This window comes from Callospermophilus lateralis, chromosome 8 (genome assembly GCF_048772815.1).
Source record: "Callospermophilus lateralis isolate mCalLat2 chromosome 8, mCalLat2.hap1, whole genome shotgun sequence".
NCBI classification, from domain to species: Eukaryota; Metazoa; Chordata; class Mammalia; order Rodentia; family Sciuridae; genus Callospermophilus; species Callospermophilus lateralis.
In genome coordinates, this window is record NC_135312.1 from 68877745 (window position 1) to 68892665 (window position 14921).

At 37.6% G+C, this 14921-nt stretch overlaps 2 pseudogenes; one reads left to right on the top strand and one right to left on the bottom strand.

Annotated features, from left to right (window-relative positions):
• LOC143405700 (glycogen debranching enzyme-like) overlaps nucleotides 1-12623 on the top strand; it is a 60062-nt pseudogene extending 47439 nt beyond the window's left edge.
• Nucleotides 12624-13778: 1155 nt separating this feature from the next.
• LOC143405701 (COMM domain-containing protein 2 pseudogene) lies at nucleotides 13779-14386 on the bottom strand (annotated as a pseudogene).
• Between the last annotated feature and the right edge of the window lie 535 nt (nucleotides 14387-14921).

Sequence of the window (14921 nt, forward strand, 5' to 3'; positions counted from 1 at the left end):
AACTTGCTTTCTGTATGAATTGATGACAGAATCTTACCTTTGTAGAATTTTCCTACTTTACTATGTATTCATTTCCATCATGAGATGCAAAATTTTGTATGTTTTAACTACATTCTGAGATACTCATATTTTCAGAGTCGTTAAGAAGCATTGATCAAAACTGAAACACAAAGTTTATTTTTGTGGCCACATCTATCTTACTTAAAAAAACTTTGTATTTAAATTAAATCAAGTATACATTGCCCTTGTATTATCTGTTACAATAATTTTTGTAATATTGTTTGCTGCATAAATATGTTATAAATTCTACATACTATCAGAATGTATGTTGAATTGCTATTTGTAGTCTGATGATATGCCACATATAATTTTAAAATAACTTCATGGAGAAGTTTCAAAAACAACCTTTATAATCTATAACCTGTAAAACCTTATCTATAATATTTAATAATTCAATTTATTATATGACCATTTCAATTATTATTCATATATTAGAGACCTTTTGAAATACTTGACTTTAAACCAATGGTTAGTGTCAAGCTAACTCCTGGAAGGCAAGATACCTGAATATTTAATAATTTTTATATTAGTCAGTATTTGTTAATTATTCCTGAACACATTGCCAAAGTCCTCTGGACTCATTATATTCTTATTTAAGGTTAAATTATGTTTTAATGCTGAGCTTATTCTATGAATTGGAAGATAACATGATTATTTCTCTTAACATTTCTATTGAAATGTTTTTAATGCTTTCTATGATATCTGAGCTTCTTTTATTTAACTTAAATTCCAATCATTTTGCAGTGATATGGTTTACTGTGGAATGTATGACAATTCGTTAGACAATGACAACTACAATCTTGCTAGAGGTTTCAATTATCACCAAGGACCTGTAAGAATTTCATTTTTCTCTGAGTTTTCAGTTATTTTTCAAATAGTTTTAGATATTCACAGTTCTTTTTCTTTACTTTAAATTATCTTTTTTTCAGGAATGGCTATGGCCTGTTGGATATTTTCTTCATGCAAAGTTATATTTTTCCAAATTGATGGGTCTGGAGTATAGTGCAAAGACAATGTTTTTGGTTAAAAACGTTCTTTCTTGACATTATGTTCATCTTGAGAGGTAAGTTGTCATGGGCATGTTGTGTCTATAACTGGTGTGTCCTCAGTTCATTAGATATTAGGTAAGTTGGGTTTCCTTAGGATTCATTTCTCTGTGCTCTTGGTAGCCCAATGAAGCTTGAAACCTTTCTTCTTTAACATGGAAATTTTACCTTCCCTTCATTGATTTAGGTAGTAAGTTACTTAAAGCTAAGGATTTGATATTGTATGATTTGAACATATGGAATAGTCTTTGATTTTCAGAATTTAGCTCGTATTTTTAGAATGTGGTTAGCAAAGAATAAATACAAAAACCAAAAATATTTGGATCAGGCCTTTTGAACTAGTTGAGATATATATATATATACATATATATATATATCCAAATATATATCCAAATATATATATATATATATATATATAAATTTTCAAAAATGTTCCATTATAGTTAAAATATTTGAATTGGCCTTTTGACTGTTATTTCAAAAACAGTTTCTCACCTCCTCTCTCCTAATTATTAGCAGATTATCAGGGTCAGAATTACATATTTTTCTAAAATGGTACAAATTTCATCAAGTCTATCTTAATTTCTCAAATTCTAGATTATGCCTTCATCTTACTGCTCAGACTAATTATGCATAATTGGCATAAATTGTATCACCTCTCTTTCAAGAACATAAGGGACTTCAAACTATCATGGCAAATATTGCATGAAAATTGGTTTTCATTAGCTTAAATATACTCACAGAACACCCAACTCTGTCGTTGCCCTGTACTGTTTCGGGGGGTTTTGCATTTATTTTCTCTTTGTTACCTTTTATCTGTTAAAAGTAAGACTATCTGGCATGCCTGGGGTCATTCTACTTTTACCTGTCATCTCATCACTTCAGACCTGTTATGAGACCTTGTTCCAGTAATTAATTATCTTCTCTTGGTATTCCACTTTATCTTTCCTACTTAAGCTACAGAGATATCTGTCAGCCCATTCTAAAACAAAATCCCTTCATATAGTTATTAACTCAAACCTGGTCCTGTCTCTCTTACCAGCCCATGTCCCCTTTAGGAGTAACCTCTTTTTTCTCTCTCCATTTTGACCCACTTAGTCATTACCACCTTCATCTGACTTTCGCCCTCACCACTCTGGCAAAGCCACTCAACAAGATCTCTCCTAGTTTCCAGACCCCATGACTTCCCTTAAGTTCTCTACTTTGAGCTGGCTATTGCTTTCCTTTTTTCATGAAAAACCTTCTGGTACCATTAGTATTAGGTTTCCCTTGTTTACATGGTAGAACTAATGGTAATAACAACAAATGATATTCATTGATCAATTAAGCCTGTTCTAGGCATTATTCTAAATGTATGTATGTAAAATGACTCATTTAATCCAAACAACTATATAAAATTGCTCGTATTACCATCATCATCATCTCCACCACCACCACATATTATTGTTGTTATCCACTTGTCCACTTACTCACTTTGTGACCATGAGGAAGTTACTTCTCTAAAGCTTGGTTTTCTCATCTGCATAGAGTGAGTTGGGATCTTTGAAGGTTGGATTGTTTCAAGGAGTGTTATATTTTTTTCCCTTTTTTTTATTGGTTGTTCAAAACATTACATAGCTCTTGACATATCATATTTCATCCTTTAGATTCAAGTGGGTTATGAACTCCCATTTTTACCCCGTATACAGATTGCAGAATCACATCGGTTACACATCCACTTTTTTACATAATGCCATATTAGTAACTGTTGTATTCTGCTACCTTTCCTATCCTCTACTATCCCCCTCCCCTCCCCTCCCATCTTCTCTCTCTATTCCATCTGCTGTAATTTAATTCTCTCCCTTGTTTTTTTTTTCCCTTTTCCCTCACAACCTCTTATATGTAATTTTGTATAACAGTGAGGGTCTATTTCCATTTCCATGCAATTTCCCTTTTCTCTCCTTTTCCCTCCCACCTCATGTCTCTGTTCAATGTTAATTTTTTCCTCCTGCTCTTCCTCCCTGCTCTGTTCTTAGTTGCTCTCATTATATCAAAGAAGACATTTGGCATTTGTTCTTTAGGGATTGGCTAGCTTCACTTAGCATAATCTGCTCTAATGCCATCCATTTCCCTGCAAATTCCATGATTTTGTCATTTTTGAGTGCTAGGTAATCTCCATTGTGTATAAATGCCACATTTTTTTTATCCATTCATCTATTGAAGGGCATCTGGGTTGGTTCCACAGTCTAGCTATTGTGAATTGTGCTGCTATAAACATGGATGTGGCAGTATCCCTGTAGTACGCTCTTTTAAGGTCTTCAGGGAATAGTCCAAGAAGGGCAATAGCTGGGTCAAATGGTGGTTCCATTCCCAGCTTTTCCAGAAATCTTCATACTGCTTTCCAAATTGGCCTCACCAATTTGCAGTCCCTCCAGCAATGTACAAGAGTACCCTTTTCCCCACATCCTCGCCAGCACTTGTTGTTGTTTGACTTCTTAATGGCTGCTAATCTTACTGGAGTGAGATGGTATCTTAGGGTGACTTTGATTTGCATTTCTCTGACTGCTAGAGATGGTGAGCATTTTTTCATGTACTTGTTGATTGATTGTATGTCCTCCTCTGAGAAGTGTCTGTTCAGGTCTTTGGTCCATTTGTTGATTGGGTTATTTGTTATCTTATTGTTTAGTTTTTTGAGTTCTTTGTATACTCTGGATATTAGGGCTCTATCTGAAGTGTGAGGAGTAAAAATTTGTTCCTAGGATGTAGGCTCCCTATTTACCTCTCTTATTGTTTCTCTTGCTGAGAAAAAACTTTTTAGTTTGAGTAAGTCCCATTTGTTGATTCTAGTTATTAACTCTTGTGCTATGGGCAAAGGACTGATATATTAACATATGTTACATAGACAAGATAATAAGACAGATATGAGCTATCATTAATTATCTTTATTTTATAAACAAAGTTAAGAAGGTGAAGTAACTTAGATAAAGTCAAACAGCAAGTAATCTACTTTAGCTTTTACTAAGATCCAGGCAGTCAGGTCCTCCAGGCTGTGCTCTTAACTGCACTATTAACTCTGTTTACTCTTTCTCTGGCTTTTATTTCCAGCACCTAAATATGCTCATTCTCTAAAAATCCAAGGGATTTTGTTTGTTTGCTTATTTCTTATTAATGTTTTTGCTTTGCAATACTGATTTCTGAACTCAGAGCCACACACATGTCTAGCAAACACTCTACCAGTGAACTACATCCCCTGCCCAGGCAGGCTTTGAACTTGTGATTTTCCTACCATAGCATCCTAAGTAGCTTGGGAAACAGATGTGTACCCTGGTTGCCTCTTGACCTTTCTAATACAGGTGTTTAGTGCTATACATTTCCCCGTACGTATCAGTTTATCATATTCCACAAATTCTGATAAGTTGTATACTTATTTAGTTGAAGTACTTCCTTTTCTTAAATTTTTTTTTTACTGGTGTTTTTAGTTTTACTTAGCAGTAGAATGTATTTTGACATATTATACGTACATGGATTATAACTTCCCATTCTTGTAGTTGTGGATGATGTGGAGTTACACTGGTTGTGTATTCATATATGAACATAGAAAAGGAATGTCTTCTGTCTTTCCTATTTCCACCCTCCTTGCCTTGCCTTGATTCCCCTTTGTCTAATCCAATGACTTTCTATTCCCCCACCCCTTATTGTGTGTTAGCTTATCAGAGAGAACATTTGGCCTTTGATTTTGGGGGATTCATTTATTTCACTTAGCATGATAAGTCTCTAGCTCAATTTATTTACCTGGCAAATGCCATAATTTTATTCTTCTTTATGGTGAGTAATATTCCATGTGTATATATACCACATTTTCTTTATATGTTCATCTGTTGAAGGGCATCTGGGTTAGTTCCATAGCTTCACTATTGTGAATTGAGCTGCTGTAAACATTGGGGTGGCTATATAACTGTAGTATGCTGTTTTTCAGATCCTTTGGGTATATACAGAGGAGTGGAATAACTGGGTCCAATGGTGGTTCTATTCCAAGTTTGGTTGAAGTACTTTGTTTTCTCCTTTGATTTTATCTTTCACTCATAGGTTATTCAGAAATTCATTATTTAGTTTTCAAATGTTCATGAATTTTCCAGAGCTATTTCTATTATTGTTTTTAAAATTGTGATCATTGTAGTCAAGGAATATACTCTGTGTGACTCAAATCCTTATAAACTTATTAGTAGTTATGATTCAGAATTTTCTGTCTAGGTAATTCATCTGTTTTCAGTTGCAAAGAATATATATTCTGGGGCTGGGGATGTGGCTCAAGTGGTAGCATGCTTGCCTGGCATTCGTGCGGCCCGGGTTCGATCCTCAGCACCACATACAAACAAAGATGTTATGTCCGCTGAAAACTAAAAAATAAATATTAAAAAAATTCCCTCTCTTTCTCTCTCTTAAAAAAAAAGAATATATATTATGCGATCCTTAGGTGGCATGTTCTATAAATGTCAGTTGGTTCAAGTTGGTTGATGTTCAAATTCCTTAAGGGATTTCCATCTCCTTGTTACTGATTTACTGACAAAGAAATATTGCAATCTCCTGCTGTTCTTGTTTCTGTGTGCTGTTGTATATGTTTTTGCTCCAGGTGTTTTGAAACACTATTATTAAGTATATAAACATTTATGAAATCCCTTCCTTATCACGGATACTTCTCTGCTCCAAGGTCTACTTTCTTTAATATTAATATAGCACTCCAGATTTCTTTTATTTGTTACCAACATATATTTTTCCATATTTATATTTTCAAACCATCTGTGCCTTCTCTGGCTCTGACATCCCCTGAACAGATGTTCTGAGACATAAATGCCCTTCCCATATAGTCTTACACTCCATACTAGGCAACCTCTACATGCAAGTGCCTTCCTTACATCACTTGAATTCAGATTACTCTCAACCACCCCCACACCTGTTGTGACCTCCACCTCCTTCCTTATACCTCTTGAGTGCTGACATCTTGCTTTGAAGTACTTGTAATCTGTCTTAGTCAGCTTTCTCACTGCTGTGACCAAAAAGACCTGACAAGAACAGCAGAGAGGAGGAAAAGTTTATTTGCGGGCTCACTGTTTCAGAGGTCTTAGTCCATAGACAGCTGGCTCTATTCCTTGGGGCTCAGCTCCATTCCTTAGGGCTTGAGGTGAGGCTGAATATCAGGGCAATAGGGTGTGGTGGAGAAAAACAGTTCAAGACATCACAGCAGGAAGCAGAGAAAGAGATCTTCTCCTCAAGGACAAAATATATATCCCAAAGTCATATTCCCAGTGAACCACCTCCCCCAGGTGCACCCTCCCTGCCTACAGTTAACAGTTAGCCCTGTCAGGAGATTAATTCACTGATTGGGTTAAGACTGTCATAACCCAACCATTTCACCTGTAAATCTTACATTTTCTCACATGAGCTTTTGGAGAACACCTAATCTAAACCATAACACTATCCTTTCCTTCTTTTCTCCTCCTCTCTCTTATTGTACATACCCCCTTTTTTCTGCCTGCCTAATGAATTTAGGGATGAATTTTTCAGGAAAGGAGACTTCTTTATACTAGTGTGTGTATGTTTCATGTACTAGTGTCCACATTTAATTGTGAGCAGCATAGATTTATAATCTTATAATTTTAGTAATTTTATAACCTCATTTTGTTCCATAATATCAGTAGGACTTTGTTATGGCCAGTGCTGCCATAACAAAGCACCACAAACTGAGTGACTTCACAGAAGCTGTTAAACAACAGGATATTATCTCAATTTCTCCAGTCAATAATCTGAAATCAAGGCATGGGCACGCCATTCTCTCTCTGAAGGTATTAGGGCTGTGACAGCAAACCTTCAGTCATCACTGAACATTCCTTTTGTGTGCATGTTGGTGTCCAAATTTCTCCTGTATAAGGATGCCAGTAATATTGGATTAGGGTCCACCTTACCCGAGTATAACCTCATCTTAATTAATCATATCTGCTAATAACTAATCATGAACGTGGATAATATAGTTCAACACTTACAGATTACCCAAGTATCCAACTTCAGAGATTTGGCATTTTGCTCTGAAATAACTTTAATATTTGGAGACATTTAAATAATTTTTTCTATATTTTATATTTCTATTTGATAGATTTTTTTAAGGAATATAATACCAGGCTAGGGTCATAGCTCAGTGGTAGAGTGCTTGTCTAGCACTTGTGAGGCACTGGGTTCATTCCTAACCTCTACATAAAAATAAAAATAAATAAAGGTATATGTTCATGTACATATACCTTTATTAAAAAATAAATATAATACCTAGCTTCTTTGATAATACCTATCAAAAATATCTCATATTCATCTAATGAAATTATTTTCCTATTTGGAATATTTCATATGTACAGAAGAATATGTGTAACACAGCTGAGTTCCAATGAAAAATAATGGCCACCAAATATGGCCAGTGAATGTCTTAGGAGAGGCAGTGATTCATTCTTTTTAGTTGCAGGGAAGTGATTTTTCTCTCCTCTGCACCGCCACCCATTTGTTGGATTTGTCCATTCAGGAAATAATTAATCAACATTCATGTGTGTTTTGTGGAGCTTGCATTTGGACTGCACTTTTTAGTTTCCAGGATGATCTTTTTTTTTTTTCAGGGAAATTATTATAATTATTTATTTTATTTTATTTTATTTTATTATTATTAATCTCCTTTTTAGCTTCTCATTTTTTAAAATTTATTTTTATTGACTTTTTAAAAAATAAATGACAGTGGAATGCATTACAATTCTTATTATACATATACAGCATAATTTTTCATATCTCTGGTTGTATATAAAGCATGTTGACACCAATTCATGTCTTCATACATGTACTTTGGGTAATGATGTCCATCACATTCCCCATCCTTGTTAATCCCTTGCCCCTTCCCTTTCCCTCCCACCCCTCTGCCCTATCTAGAATTCATCTCTTTTTTTTTTTTTTTAATTAATTTTTATTGTAGGTTGTTCAAAACATTACATAGTTCTTGATATATCATATTTCACACTTTGATTCAAGTGGGATATGAACTCCCATTTTTACCCCATATACAGATTGCAGAATCACTTCAGTTGCACAACCATTGATTTACATATTGCCATTCTGGAGTCTGTTGTAAAAACTGATCTCACTGCATTTTTCCAACAGATCCTAAGGTAGGTAGGGCAGGAATTGTGAGTTTTTCTGTCATTTCCATTCTAGGAGGTGTCAGAACCAGCTTGGTATTCCTTAACCCTATCAGGAGCTGCAGGTATCTAAGGAGAGGCCTGGGCACTCTGCTTCCCTAGGAAGGCCTCACACTTCTCCGTTTCTCATTGTGGTCCACCCCTCTGTACTATAAACCCTCACCAAAGACCCTCAGATCACCTCTTGTTTTGCATTCTCCATGCCAGCCCCAGGACAACCAGAACTTTGGAAGGTCCCATTCCAGCTCATGGGCAGATCTCTTCCTGAGAAGTTGTCTCCATCAACCTCTCTCACTCTGATATGTGTCCTCTCTGCCTCAAAGAAACAGAATATAACAGCAAATGATGCACACACTCACCCCTGACAGGCAGAGTTGGGGCTAGAGGCTGGGTCGATTGAGAGTCCTTGGGGGCGTTTCCAGGAAGGTCTCCTGGAGCAAGGTCCCTGAGCTGTGCCAATGGCAGATGTCACTTTACCATGCAAGACATGACTTGCAGTCTTCTTGCTTAGGTAGCTGGGTTATTCTTCCATTTTTATTTTTAGAGCCAGAGTAGAGATGATCAATGTAATTTCAATGCTCTGATCATAAACCTCCATGTTAATATTTCCCCTTTAAATTGAGTATTTATGAGTCCTTTAAGAACCACCTGGATATTCTACCTTGAGGTCCCAAAGTCATTTAGCTATAAATTATTGAACATTCTCTTAGACATTTTTCCTTGGTCTGGACTTGATTATTTCTAATGATCATAAATGCCGCTCTAACATTCCAGACATGCACTGTTAAAGTCACGCCATCAGCCAGAATTGAAGCAGGGTACCCTGTCACCCATGTGTCCCCAGCCCAGTGCTGAGAGGTGTAATGACCTTCACACCTTTTATTGTACAGGAGAGAGGGTGAGGAGGATGCTGTGTGAGGGGTCGGACCTCATTGGGTATCTCAGTCTTACCTTCTGGAAACATGTGCTGGCCTCTCACGGAACTCCGTGAGCAGTGCCTGGTGATAACTCTGAAGCCAGTTCCTTATAAACATATTTAAAAGTGGTATGTAGCATGGTCCCAAAAGCAATGTGGGCTCCTCCTTACCTTCAGAGGTCAGGACAGTTGAGTTTTGCCAGGCTGCCATGCAGCCATCTCTACAACCTGGTGCGGCTCAGACTCACTCCTGTGCTGGAGCCAGGCCCAGGCTCTCATCCCTACTACTCCTGACACCTCCTGACAGGCCTGTCTTCACACAGCTCTTCTGGCAGACTGAGCAGCTGCAGATACTGTCGCTGAGTCCATCAGAAGGTGCAGGCTGCCAAAGCACAGTTACAGGGAGGCGAGAGGCAGGACAACCTCTGACTGGGCTCTGACCTTTTCTGTTCTGAGCTCTATTCCAGAGCCAGTGACCTGACAGAGCAGTGGCCCAGGCAACCATCTTCTCCTCATGTGATCTCACAAACCAGAGATGCTTTTACTCCCTTAAAAACTCCTGATGTATTTCTGAGCTTAATTTGCAAACATTTGTGTCTGGGGCTACGGGGGCCCCCTGACCCAGCACTTGCAGCTCTTCACCTGGGTACCTGTCCAGTGCTGTCTAGTCAAGCTGCAGCTATTGAAGGTTGTTTCCCACCCCCTGGATTATGCCTCCTCCATCCTAAGAAACTCAAATAAATCATCAGCCAGGAGGAGATGGGAAGTCCATAACAAGAAAGCAGAAAAGAGTGAAAGGAAGTCTTTAACCTCACCCTGCCTCCAGAAAAGGAGGAGGAATTGGAAGATTTGAACTGCAAGTTAGATTTAGAAACTTTTGCCCTTCTGTTTCTTTCCAAATAAAGTGTGATAATCTCCAAAAGAACTTTTATTGAAGTCATAATAACTAGGTTTTCTATAACTATGTCATGAATTAATGAAAGATTAAATTTTCAATTTGCTTTTAAATCATCATTAGGTTTATTAATATTAACATTACTCTGCTCATGAATACCTTTTAGATGGTTTGCTGTGACACTGTGAACTAAGGGGAAAAATGTTATTTGCTAATTACTTTAGGTGAAATTCAATAGATCCTCACTTTTTGTTTAAAAACAGATAAAATAAAACCAAGAAGATGTTCTTGGGACTATACCAGCATTTTGGAAACCTGAAGACAGAGGTGAGTACAACTGGCCCCATGGAACAACTCATGAGAAGTCTGTGGGTTTCATAGTAACCATCAATCCTGCTCCTAGAAAAGCTGTGCCACCAACAGACATGGCACAAGGAACCAGAGAATGAGAAGCAAAGTTTCCTGAACAGTCCTCTGGGAGGAAAGGCACAGATCACCCATTGCTTTTATTGTAAAAAAAAAAAAAAAAAAAATTGGAGTAAGGGTACCAGGGATTGAAATCAGGGTCACTCAACCACTGAGCCACATTCCTGTCCTTTTTTGTATTTTATTTAGAGACAGGGTCTCACTGAGTTGCTTAGCATCTCACTTTTGCTGAGGTTGGCTTTGAACTCAGGATCCTTCTGCCTCAACCTCCTGAGCTGATGGGATTACAGGAATATGTCACCATGCCCAAAATCACTCATTGATTTTAACCTTCTCTCAAGCCATCCAATGATTAACAAAGATTTTTCTGCAGCAAAGGGTTCCCAGGCTCTGTAAAGCTGGCACATCAAAGGACCAGAGGTTCCAGTCTGCTCACCATCACTACTTATCACAACCTACCTAATCACCAGCTTGAAATCCTGGGTCCCACCACACACCCCTGAGCATCTTCCCCTCTTGGTCTCCACACATCACAGTCAGCATATTTGCTTCCAAATGCCTCACCTTTCTCCAAAGCCACCAAGAAGGGCATCAAACTGCCTTGCGACTGCCAGTCTGTCCTCTTGCTCATCTGTCCTCTACCCTCTGCCCTGTACTCTTTGTACAAAGCAGATCTGGTTGTGCTCTTCACCTGCTTGAAACTAACTTTAAATCAGAGCTCAGACACCTGCAGCCTGAGAGCATCCTGTCCCGCAGGGAGTCCCAGACCTGCACTGAGAACCCCTTGGTGAGCCTTCAGATATGTCCTTCCCTAAACTCATTCTAAGGCCAATAAATGTGGATGTCTGGGGGTGAGATCCAGGCACTAAGAACTTCCCAGGTGACTCCAGGGACAGCCAAGATTCCACAGTTCTGTTTGCTGGTCAGATGACTGAAAAATGAGCACAGGTGTGGGAAAGTGCCTCTCCTCAGCATGTGGCCTTTGTTTTCCTCTTCCACCCCCATCCACTGCCACCAGAAATCCATGCACATCATTGAAACATTGATTACTAATTTTCTCATGTTTCAAAAGATCTCAGATGGCAAAGATTCAATTGCCCATAACTCACATTGATAACACACTTACATTGTCCATACTGGCCTGCTTTTATTAAGTTTTTAGTTATTTCTCATAAACCTACCTTGAAAATTCAAGTGTAACAACTTTCATGAAAGTATACGCTTTCCCCTGCCTCCTTCCACCTTTAGGAGTCCTTATTCTCTCACATTCTTTGAAGTTTTATGGAAGCTGCTAGTATTCCTAACATTATATGTGTATGTGTATGTGTTTGTTTGTGTGTACAAATGCATATAAATGTATAGCATATAAGTGATCCTTTAATTTAACAAAAATATTCTGTTGAATGTATCTACATTCTGTGTAGTCTGAGAAGAGATAAGGAGAGAGAGAATGGGAGAGAGATTAGTTTTGATGTGTTGTTTCATATTATGGGAGCAGACAATCAGAAATCCATGGCACTTGTCAGCAGGCCGGAAATTTAGGAAAAAGTAGATGTTGCAATCTCGAGTCAATTCCATAAGTTAGCAGGTTGAAAACTCAGATGAGTCTTCTATTTTGCTACCTTGAGAGGAATCCTTTCTGCTTCAGGAACCTCAGTTCTTGCACTTAAGGCCATCAACTGATTAGATGAGGCCCACCTACACTATAAAGGGTGGCCTATGTTACTCAAAGTCAATGTCAATCACAGCTAAGAAGTATTTTTCCACATCTAGACTGATGCTTAACCAAACAACTGGGGACCATAACCTTGCCAGCTGGACACATAAAAATAGGCATCAAAGAGTGGTGGTCCTTAAACTCACCCACTGTGCTCACTGGTTTTGACTGGAGTCAGCCTGTGGATGTACCTGGTTACATTGACCACTCTCCTGCTTATGCACTTTTGAGAGATCTCCAGGTTTTTGCTGCTCTGAACCTCATTGCTACGAGCTTTAGTCACAGTCCTCCCTTGTGTGGGACTGTACCTGGTATATGTGCAGGGAATGTGACTGCTGGTCACAGGGCATATGAGAGGTGAGCCCAGGGATCACACCCAGCTCTCTTCCTAAAAGCAGCATCAGTTGCCACAAGTGTCGGTCACATGTGAGATGCCCTTGGTCTAGTCTCCTTGGAGGTGTCCAGGCACTTTCTCATGGTCTCTTAGCTGTTGGCAATAAAACCTTCAGAAGCTATTTCATTATGAGGTCTATATTTATTGTCATTGATAATGTTATATTCCTTTTCTGTGTTTGATAGTCATTTGTATTCCTTTGTAAAATTTCTGTTCATATATTTTGGTCATTTTTAACTAGATTAATTATATTTTTCTTACCAATTTGTAGGTTATCTTTACATATTTTCAATTTTCAAGTGTGTTAGTTATATTGAAACCTCTATCAGTTATATTGAAAATATATTCTTAAATTTCAAAACATTTTTAGTTTAAGACATCTTTCTACCCCAGATAATCAAGCATTGATTACATTATTCTTGTATCCATTATTTATAAATGTAAATGACAGTGTGTCTCTTAGTTGCTTTTGGTATATAGGAAAAATTAATCCTTGTGAAAATATTATTAACAATCACACAAAATTGAGTACTACTTAAGTCAATGAATCATAAGTCAAACTTCAGCGATATGGTAAAAAACTACTGACCTTTACATTCAAAGAAAAATTCATGAACTTCCTATAACAATATGGGCATATAATTTAAAAAAACTCATACTCACTTTACATTATTCTGTAGCTAGTAACATCATGAGATGCTTTTAAAAGTCAGAAATATTGTACTATTTAGAAATACTCTGAATAGGAAAGAAATTAGCTGTAAATTTTATTCTCAAAATTGATCAATAAAGAGGAAAATACTAGTTAAGCAGACAAAAATGTACCAAAAACAGGGTATTGCTCATATATACAGAAGATATGAACAGTATAGATTTATTTCTAGTTGATTCAATCCTATTTACACATTTAAAATACAAAATTACATTTCAATCTGTCAAGAAGCTGACCACATTTAGCATCAGAAAAGGAACTTGACTTTAGCTTCTGATCATGACCTCAATATCCTGGAATAGGAAAAGGAATTTCATGGAATCTAGATGCATTTATCAACACCAATTAATAAAAGTTAATTCTGAAAAGTAATTCCTGAATGTCATCCATTCACAAATGAGTAAAAGGCATTAGGACCTTAACACTTGGTACCACTTGAAGTTGCGAACTACTCTCCTACAGTGGTTGGTTTTCATCTCGTCCAAGGATTGTTACAGTTGCTGAACTAGATAAAGTAGGGTGGCTGAGGCTGTCTGCAGAACTTTTTTGTTGTGGTCTCCATTCTGATTTAGGTGTGGATTTATAGTCACTGCTGGCTTTATCTGTTGCCTGAGACTTCTGCTTCCAGGCTGTACATCTAGTCGCCACTCAAGGCTGTGATAACTGGGAAGGCTGGGTGCCAATTCACCCAGAATAGTCCTGATCTCTTTTCTGTTGTCCAGGTAAAGCTGAAGCAATAATTTGTTCAGTTCTTCAGAGAATCCCAGAACAAAAACAGAGTCTTGGAAACCCACTTCAGAAATCATGAGCTTGGAGCTCTCAGTGAGCAGGTAGGTCAACCCCTCCACACCATGCTGGACAGTGTTACTGCTCATGTTGAGCTTCCTGGCGGCACCCTCATAGACCTTGGGGATGGTCCCTTGCCTCAGGAACTCCACCCTGATTCACCCAAACTCCACCACCACTTTGGCAGGAAGGCCAGGTGCTCCTTATGCTCTTCCGACAAGTCCAGCAGCATCTTCGCTGGGCACCCTTTTCCACCCAGCAGCACCCTGGTCTTCCTGTTTAAGACATCTTTGGACATACAGATGTCTTTAATTTTTTAAAAAAATATTTTTAGTTATAGTTGGACACAATACTTTTATTTTATTTATTTATTTTTATATGGTACTGAGAATCAAACCCAGCACCTTGCACATGGTAGGCAAACACTCCACTGCTGAGCTCCAGCCCCAGCCCCAGATGTTTTTAATTTTATGTGCTCAAATTATTAATCTTTTTTCAAGTGATCATATGTTTTTATGTGTGCATTCTTAGGAAATATTTTATAAGATCAAGTTTTAAAAGCTACCCACAATATTTTCCACTAATCATTTTAAAATTTCCTTTTAAAATATTAACATGGTTAATATATCTAGAGTTGACAATACATATGGAATGATGTAGGAATGCAAGTGTGTATTTTATTTGTGGAATGTCAGTTCTCCAGTCCCTTTTGTTAAGTAATTCTCTTTTTTCCTACTTCTCTATGATGCCATCTCCATCATGAATCC